At 39.2% G+C, this 10,186-nt stretch overlaps 2 non-coding genes across 2 annotated transcripts; both read right to left on the bottom strand.

The window, feature by feature from the left end:
• Positions 1–329: 329 nt before the first annotated feature.
• Positions 330–400, bottom strand: TRNAG-GCC (transfer RNA glycine (anticodon GCC)). The gene has a single exon. It is a non-coding gene; the product is annotated as a tRNA-Gly (tRNA).
• A 7,414-nt stretch (positions 401–7,814) lies between these two features.
• On the bottom strand, positions 7,815–7,940 carry LOC136165872 (U6atac minor spliceosomal RNA). The gene has a single exon (XR_010662837.1). It is a non-coding gene; the product is annotated as a U6atac minor spliceosomal RNA (small nuclear RNA).
• Between the last annotated feature and the right edge of the window lie 2,246 nt (positions 7,941–10,186).

Consider the following 10,186-nt stretch of genomic DNA (forward strand, 5'->3'; position numbering starts at 1 on the left):
TGACTGTAACTTTTACCCATTGGACAGCACTCCTCATATTTCCTTGCACTATGCCCTGATAACCACCATTCTATTGTTGATTTAGAAATCTCTATGACTATTTTAAGTAAGTAAAGTCGCTCAGCCGTGTCCGACTCTCTGCGACCCTATGAACCATAGCCCACCAGGCTCCTCTGTCCATGGGATTTTCCAGGCAAGAGTACTGGAGCGGGTTGCCATTTCCTTCTCCAGGGGATCTTCCCGACTCAGGGATCAAACCCGGGTCTCCAGCATTGCAGAGACGCTTTACCATCTGAGCCACCAAGGAAGCCCAAAGGGGACGCTGTGGCTACATGGGCCGGGAATCAAACCCGGGCCTCCCGTGTGGCAGGCGAGAATTCTACCCCTGAACCACCCATGCACCAAAATAGTCATATTATTATTATTATTATAGTAAAAATAATATGACTATTTTAGATGTCCCTAAAAGAATCATGCAGTATTTGTCCTTCTCTGACTAGTGTCTTCCAGGTCCATCCACATCACAAGTATTTACTCCCTGGTTTTAAAGTGGGGTGACCATCAACAGTGGCTCCTAGCATTCATTAGATGGACAAACCAAACTTTCATTCACTTTGATCTCGTGTGGTATAGCATTACGGGCCAAAAATTTCCCCTCCTACCAGGCATGAGAACAAGAGGGAACTAAACTGGTGAGAGGAAAAGAGAAACCATATTACTGCTTTAGGCATCAGCTTTTATTTCAATAGCCATGAGTTTGGGCTATTATATTTAGAATTGAAAGTGGCCATAAATTCATGTATTTGATTCATGATCCCATTCCTGGGATCTTGGTTTCATAGAAAGATTCTTCTATGAATGCTTCATTTTTATTCTCTGACATCTGCTTTTTCACCAGAAAACTACATCTATTCCCTTGCTCATAAAGCAGGAGCAAATAAGGTTAAAAAGAGGCTAAGTCATCTGTTACTATCTGTAGATGGTAAAGAATCTGGCTGCAATGCGAGAGACCTGAGTTTGATACCTGGGTGGGGACGATCCCCTGGAGAAGGGAATGGTTACCCACTAGAGTATTCTTGTCTGGAGAATCCTATGGACAGAGAAGCCTGGCTAGCTATAGTCTATGGAATCTCAAAGAGTTGGGCACTACTGAGAGACTTTTACTTCTTCTGCTCTTTGGAACTTGGAGAAGGTCATAGAGGCTGGAGTATTGCCTGCAAGGAATGGCAGACAAAAATGGGCTCCATGTCCAGGAGCCCCACTGGGCCCTGCTTGGCATCACTGGGTTGGAAAGATCCTCTGGGGAAGGAAATGGCAACCCACTCCAGTATTCTTGCCTGGAAGATCCCATGGACAGAGGAACCTGGTGGGCTACACATGGGGTTGCAAAGAGTCAGACACGACTTAGCAACTAAACAACAGCAATCATATATTAATATGATTTGCAGAATAGGAGTCAGGATTCAGAATCCTTGAGGTGCACAAGGCTTTAGCCCAGCTATCCCTAATTTTGGGAAGAATTCTTTTCAGTATAGCTAAATTTTACACAGATTCTTATGACCATCTATTATATTTTGTGAACAAGTCAGGAATATAAGGAAAAGTATTGGATTCACTTAACAAATTAAACTAATTGATGTAAATAGTGATTGATGCCCTGTATTCTGTCGTGTACTATTGAACATTGAAGAATAAGGAGATTCGGCTGTACATTGTCAGAACTACAACTCAAAAAGCAAATCTGATCCTTCTCTGGAACACCTGACTTTGGGCAAGATGGATACCAGCGCCTCCACCTGGGGAGTGCTACAGAAGCAGCTTTGGTAGAACCAGGATCTCAGAGCGTGGTTTATTGGTCTCTGCGGATGCAGAAGCCCATCATATATGGTCTGCAGGCAGTGTGATGGCTTCAGAGGAAAAGCCAAGAAATTATTTATTCACAGACATTGCTGAATTTGAAGGGCACAGTTAATGATTATATTCTGAAAGACTCAGCTTATTCTACCAGGACTGCAGTGACCTTTTCCTCCCTGATGGTTCATTCAATAAACAGGGTGTGGTTTACTTTGTCTAACTCATTCTCACTTCATGTACATATATTTGTTTGCATTTGTTAGCTTTCCATGATTCATTCTTCCTTTTCTAAGGTGTTATATTCTTGAGTCACAGAAATGTTTCAGTGGCTCAAAAGTTGTTAACTCAAGCATGAAAGTAGTGATGACAATAGTGAAGCAAATACTACAACTTCGAATAACATCGTAAATACAAATAGTGAACAGGGCTTAGATGGGAATATAGAATGTGATGCTGCATGTGCTGAGATAACTGAATTTCTCAACGTGATGAATTTTCATGAGCTGTGAAAGCAAAGTGCAAATAAGGACACGGGATATCTGAAAATCTGGTTCTGTTGGACTGACCTGCCATTTTCCTTTGAGATGTCAGCACTTGTTTGCTGATATAAAATTTTGTCAAATAGTGGCATAGGGCCATCAGCTTTTCAAATCATGCTGAAGTATGATCAACACACTAGAAGTTTTATCAATACTTTTTTCAGAACAGCCATTAAATCATGCTTTCCACTATTCAATGGGCAAATTTTATGTCTGAAGGCTAAGAAAATGCCACTAAGAATTTCTCTCCTTGTTGGCAAAAAGAAAGTAAGAGACAAAAACAAAGCACTGTTCCAATAACATTATGATTGACAAGCTTATAAAATTTAATGACAAATATTATGCTTGGAGAAAAATAGTATGAACTCCTGAAAATCCCTTTATCAAAGGATACTATTGGATGTCATAGAATATCAGTGGCATGGCAGCAGATAGTGTGGTTTATAGCTACTGAGACCATTGATGTCAGAGTGTGTGAACCAGCTCTTGCCAAGTAGGAAGAGACATGAGAGAAAATAGAGCGAATATTTACTGAGAGCTTCCTTTGTGCTATGTGCCTCAGGTGTTCTATTTTATTTATTGGCCTCAAAATACTATGGTTCTTGGTTATGTGTGCCCAGTCGTGTCCGATGCTGTGCGGCTCCATGGACTGTGGCCTGCCAGGTTCTTCCGCCTATGGAGTTTTTCAGGCAAGGATACTGGAGTGGGTTGCCATTTCCTTCTCCAGGAGATCTTCCCGACCCAGGGACTGAACTCGTGTCTCTTGCATCTCCTGTATTGGCAGACAAATTCTTAACCAACTGCGCCACCTGAGTGCTATTTCACTTCAGTTGTGTCCAACTGTTTGTGACCCTCTGGACTGTAGCCCTCCAGGCTCCTCTGTCCATGGGATTCTCCAGGCAAGAGTACTGAAGTGATTGCTGTATTCTCTCTCCTTGAGAGCTCAGAAAATCATAACTTGGACAAGGTTAGAGGTACAGTCCAGGAGCTTGGCCACCAGGGGGTCAATTCCAGAGCCTAACTGGTCACAGTCCAATACTTATGTGGCAGAAAACTCGATGTTTTGTTTCGTTCAGCACTGAAAAATATGTCAAAGGAATACAATTATATATCTTATCAAGGATGCTCTGGACCCAGTATTGATGAAAAGGAACATAGAAAAAAAAACAGTTCCCAAGTACACGTTTCCACTTTGGAGAACACAGGAAGCAGTCTTGGTGAGGGTGAGGACATCATCATTCACTATGTCCATGAAGGAGTGTTGTGGGAATTAGCATCTGTGACACAGAAGGGAAGGAAGTGGGGTCAGGCGGAGGCAGAAGGTAATAGTGTCATTGATGACTTCAGCTGACTTTCTGGAGTGTTCTGGAGGACCGGAGATGGCTCTTGTGTGTGCTGCATGCTTGGCCGCTTCAATCATATACATGACAGAAGACTCTTTGCAGCCCCCGTGGACTATAGCCCACCAGGCTCCTCTGTCCATGCAATTTCATAGGTAAGAATACTGGAGTGGGTTGCCATGCCCTCCTCCAGGGGATCTTCTCAACACAGGGAATGAATCCGTGTCTCCTGCATTGCAGGTGGATTGTTTGCTACTGAGCCACTGGGAAAGCCCAGAGGGGGCTCTCACAATTGTCTTAAGTCTAAGCAAAGGGGCCAGGTTTTTATAACCATGTAGATCAGATGTTGGATACAGGCTGCCCTTGGAAGGAGTCATTCCCTTTACATCGAGGCCGAGGGCTGACAGATAAGGGTCCTCTGCTATTGGTGGTCCCAGCAGGTGGATGAATAAGTCCCTTATTCTCAAAGTGGCCTCTTCTTAGAGCCAGCACTACTGACCTCTGAGCAAAAATGGACAGTCAGATCAGTCCTTTGCTTTTCCACCCTAGTGCATTCTGACTGTTGAGAAAAAGAAGCACAAACTTTAAAAAATGTAATGCTAATCAAACCAGTTATGATTCTATCACATTCTATGAGTGTATATATTGTGTATCTTAGTCATATTTAGTATCTAGGATAGACCAGTCTTCAGGTCTGGCATACCATTCATTTAAGTTGTATTATAAATATTAAAACTTCTCCAAATGCCAGCATTATGGTGTAAAGGGCTTAATCACTAATAGTTTGTCTGTTTTCTAAATTTCTTTTTTTCTTTTTTTTTTTTTTTTTTTTTTTTAATTGTTTAAAGATTTATTTAAAAAAAGAGAAATGCTCAAGATCAGTCCAGCAAAGTTTAAGAGGATTATCAGGGGTAGAAGGATGACTTGATATGCATTGGGAAAAACAAACCAGATCCTTGTATTAAATCAATCACCCAAATGGGTAATCCAATTTCACTAATGACCTAGAAGAAACTCTAGGAAACTGTAAATACAATAGAAGGGAGAATGATCTCTTATTAAGAAGACTGCAAAGCCATGATAATGAATGTACAGATACAGGTGACTATTTTAATGTGAAATAAAAGCAAATACCATAACATTTATAAACAAATTATAAAATGGATAATATTCAATTTACTCAATGGTAATATGGTGTAAAACTATAACACAATGTCACAACTAGGATATTAACATTGATACAAAGATAAATAATATTTCCAAAATTCCCTCTTGCTTGCAGATTCTTTTTTTTTTTTTTTTTTTTTTTTTTTTTTTTTTTTTTTTTTTTTTTTTTTTTTTTTTTTGCAAAGTAATGTCTCTGCTTTTTATTTATTTATTTTTTTTTTAATATTATTTTATTAGTTGGAGGCCAATCACTTTACAACATTTCAGTGGGTTTTGTCATACATTGACATGAATCAGCCATATAGTTACATGTATTCCCCATCCCGATCCCCCCTCCCACCTCCCTCCCCACCCGACTCCTCAGGGTCCTCCCAGTGCACCAGGCCCGAGCACCTGACTCATGTATCCCACCTGGGCTGGTGGTCCGTTTCACCATAGATAATATACATGCTGTTCTTTCAAAACATCCTACCCTCACGTTCTCCCCCAGAGTTCAAAAGTCTGTTCTGTATTTCTGTGTCTCTTTTTCTGTTTTGCATATAGGGTTATCGCCACCATCTATCTAAATTCCGTATATATGTGTTAGTATACTGTAATGTTCTTTATCTTTCTGACTTACTTCACTCTGTATAATGGGCTCCAGTTTCATCCATCTCATTAGAACTGATTCAAATGAATTCTTTTTAACGGCTGAGTAATATTCCATGGTGTATATGTACCACAGCTTCCTTATCCATTCATCTGCTGATGGGCATCTAGGTTGCTTCCATGTCCTGGCTATTATAAACAGTGCTGCGATGAACATTGGGGTGCACGTGTCTCTTTCAGATCTGGATTCCTCAGTGTGTATGCCCAGAAGTGGTATTGCTGGGTCATATGGCAGTTCTATTTCCAGTTTTTTAAGAAATCTCCACACTGTTTTCCATAGTGGCTGTACTAGTTTGCATTCCCACCAACAGTGTAAGAGGGTTCCCTTTTCTCCACACCCTCTCCAGCATTTATTGCTTGTAGACTTTTGGATAGCAGCCATCCTGACTGGCGTGTAATGGTACCTCATTGTGGTTTTGATTTGCATTTCTCTGATGATGAGTGATGTTGAGCATCTTTTCATGTGTTTGTTAGCCATCTGTATGTCTTCTTTGGAGAAATGTCTGTTTAGTTCTTTGGCCCATTTTTTGATTGGGTCGTTTATTTTTCTGGAATTGAGCTTCAGGAGTTGCTTGTATATTTTTGAGATTAATCCTTTGTCTGTTTCCTCATTTGTTATTATTTTCTCCCAATCTGAGGGCTGTCTTTTCACCTTACTTATAGTTTCCTTTGTTGTGCAAAAGCTTTTAATTTTCATTAAGTCCCATTTGTTTATTTTTGCTTTTATTTCCAATATTCTGGGAGGTGGGTCATAGAAGATCTTGCTGTGATTTATGTCGGAGAGTGTTTTGCCTATGTTCTCCTCTAGGAGTTTTATAGTTTCTGGTCTTACATTTAGATCTTTAATCCATTTTGAGTTTATTTTTGTGTATGGTGTTAGGAAGTGTTCTAGTTTCATTCTTTTACAAGTGGTTAACCAGTTTTCCCAGCACCACTTGTTAAAGAGATTGTCTTTTTTCCATTGTATATCCTTGCCTCCTTTGTCAAAGATAAGCTGTCCATAGGTTCGTGGATTTATCTCTGGGCTTTCTATTCTGTTCCATTGATCTATATTTCTGTCTTTGTGCCAGTACCATACTGTCTTGATGACTGTGGCTTTGTAGTAGAGTCTGAAGTCAGGCAGGTTGATTCCTCCAGTTCCATTCTTCTTTCTCAAGATTACTTTGGCTATTCGAGGTTTTTTGTATTTCCATACAAATTGTGAAATTATTTGTTCTAATTCTGTGAAAAATACCGTTGGTAGCTTGATAGGGATTGCATTGAATCTATAGATTGCTTTGGGTAGAATAGCCATTTTGACAATATTGATTCTTCCAATCCATGAACACGGTATGTTTCTCCAACTGTTTGTGTCCTCTTTGATTTCTTTCATCAGTGTTTTATAGTTTTCTATGTATAGGTCTTTTGTTTCTTTAGGTAGATATACTCCTAAGTATTTTATTCTTTTTGTTGCAATGGTGAATGGTATTGTTTCCTTAATTTCTCTTTCTGTTTTTTCATTGTTAGTGTATAGGAATGCAAGGGATTTCTGTGTGTTAATTTTATATCCTGCAACTTTACTATATTCATTAATTAGCTCTAGTAATTTTCTGGTAGAGTCTTTAGGGTTTTCTATGTAGAGGATCATGTCATCTGCAAACAGCGAGAGTTTCACTTCTTCTTTTCCTATCTGGATTCCTTTTATGTCTTTTTCTGCTCTGATTGCTGTGGCCAAAACTTCCAACACTATGTTGAATAGTAGTGGTGAGAGTGGGCATCCTTGTCTTGTTCCTGATTTCAGAGGAAATGCTTTCAATTTTTCACCATTGAGGGTGATGCTTGCTGTGGGTTTGTCATATATAGCTTTTATTATGTTGAGGTATGTTCCTTCTATTCCTGCTTTCTGGAGAGTTTTAATCATAAATGAGTGTTGAATTTTGTCAAAGGCTTTCTCTGCATCTATTGAGATAATCATATGTTTTTTATCTTTCAATTTGTTAATGTGGTGTATTACGTTGATCGATTTGCGGATATTAAAGAATCCTTGCATTCCTGGGATAAAGCCCACTTGGTCATGGTGTATGATTTTTTTAATATGTTGTTGGATTCTGTTTGCTAGAATTTTGTTAAGGATTTTTGCATCTATGTTCATCAATGATATTGGCCTGTAGTTTTCTTTTTTTGTGGCATCTTTGTCTGGTTTTGGAATTAGGGTGATGGTGGCCTCATAGAATGAGTTTGGAAGTTTACCTTCTTCTGCAATTTTCTGGAAGAGTTTGAGTAAGATAAAAAACAGTGGTTAGATGCCACGAAGTAGGTGGCAATGCCTTAACCGTATGCGTGTTGTCAGGCCCGAGAGCCTCTTCCATCCTTGTCAAGGGGAGTGCTAACCTTCTCTCCTTTCATACAACACTAAATTTCTTTTTTTTAAAAATTCAGTGCCAAAACACCCAATTTGGAATTCTAGAAACACATGCACACACAATCCATATATGCAAGAACAAGGAATGGAAAACACAATAAAAGGGAATTCAAAATCCGCTTGTCATTATTTTCCACGTTGAAATATTTAAACTTCCATCTCTGGATAATAATAAGCTTTGGTGCAAAGTAGACTGTGGCAAAAAAAAAAAAAAAAATTCTGTAGCTTCTGGATCTATGTTTTATCTGAATATGTGGAACTGTTTGACATTTTAAACAGCCCCTAACTGTGAATGTGGGTTGTCTAACTTGATGAAACTAAAGTGTAAGGTGAGAGGCTGACAGAATGGAAAAGCAGTTCAAGATCTCTATGAGCCTGAAAGTCCACACATTCGAAGAATTATAGGAGTGTTGTTCATTCGCAATATGAGTATTGTTCATTAGCTGATGTGAAATATTGTTTTTACTTTTAATTTTGAAAAGTTATCTTTTTCATTAATTTCTTAATTGTGAAAATCATTTTAGAAACGTATATAGAAAGAGTGGCTTGCCTATGTGCCGAATGTCGATTGAGGATCTATAGTTACAAATGCAGGGTAACAGAAAGACCAGATATTGGGTTCTAATTCTGGCTCTGCCACAGCAGAGCTTTGTGACTTGGGCTGATCATTTACCTCTCTGGACCTATGTACTTTCAACATTAAAATAAAGGGGTTTGTCAAGATGCTGGTTCAGAGAATCCCAAAGGTAGCAAAGATTTTAATCACAGCAGGATTTCAACAGTTCATCCCCCTCCACCAACAATAATTACTGAACTGCTGACATAAAAAAGGATTCTTAGGAATTTAAATAAATAAAACACCTTCTCTTCTTTCATAGAGATAAGTTATTGGCAGAGATACATTCAGTAAAGACAAGTGGCAAGATACCGGGCAATAAAACAGATACACGTACTATTAGAAAACAAAAGGTTTTAAGCTTACTCTTTTAGTGTTTTTGTGGTCCACCCCCCACCCCCGGAAAAAAGGCCATATGAAGTAAGAAATGTGTTACCAAAAGTACATAGGATGGAGGAATTAAAAAAGTCAGGTAGGAAGACAAAGTGATGCTATAAATGATTAGGAAATGGAGGAAGAATTTAAGATTCACTGAAACAGTAGCTTTAGAGGCATGTGTGGGAAGGTGAAATATGTAGATAAGAAAGAGGGACACTGATGTAAGCTTTTATATATGGATGGATGACCAACAGAATACTACTGTATAGCCCAGAGAACTATATTCAATATTCTGTGATAAACCATAATAGAAGAGAACATAAAAATAATGTGTATATATGTATAACTGAAATCACTTTGCTCTACAGCAGTAATTAACACAACACTATAAATCAACTATACTTTAATAAAACATTTCAGGCCAAAAATTTATAAAAATAAAAGATTCTGTCAGTTTAAAAAAAGAATTAAAAAATAATAAAGGAGTCTGTTTACATCAGAGTTTTCCAGCTTCAGCATTATTCCACATTTAGGGCTAGATAATTTGTGTTGAGGCGAGAGAGCTTTCTTGTGCACTGTAAGATATTTGGTAGCATCCTCAGCCTCCGCCTGCTAGAAACCAGGAGTACCCATTCCTTCCTCCCTCACATTATGAGGACCACACATATGCTTGCTGTTGTAAGTTGTTAAGTCATGTCTGAGTCTTTTGTGATTCCGTGGACTGTAGCCTGCCAGACTCCTCTGTCTATGGGATTCTCCAGGCAAAAATACTGGGATTATTTGCCATTTCCTTCTCCAGGTGATCTTCTTGACCCAGGGATCGAACCCATGTCCCCTGCATTGGTGGATGGATTTTTTTACCTCTAAGCCACCAGGGAAGCCCATACATATATTTGAAACGGAAAGTGAAAGTGAAGTCGCTCAGCTGTGTCCGACTCTTTGCGGACCCCATGGACTGTAGCCTACCAGACTCCTCTGTCTATGGGGCTTTCCAGGCAAGAATACTGGAGTGGGTTGCCATTTCCTTCTCCAGGAGATTTTCCCAACCCAGGGATTGAACCCGGGTCTCCCGCATTTAAGCAGATGCTTTGCGTCTGAGCCACCAGGGAAGTTACACATATATTTAGGAAGTGTCAAATATTCCCTGGGAACAATATGGCCCCCAGGTGAGAATCACAAGTTTAAATATTTTCCAAGGCCAAATCATCTTGGAATTTCTATAAATTTTGTGAACTCTCTCTGA

This window comes from Muntiacus reevesi, chromosome 3 (assembly GCF_963930625.1).
Source record: "Muntiacus reevesi chromosome 3, mMunRee1.1, whole genome shotgun sequence".
Lineage (NCBI taxonomy): Eukaryota > Metazoa > Chordata > Mammalia > Artiodactyla > Cervidae > Muntiacus > Muntiacus reevesi.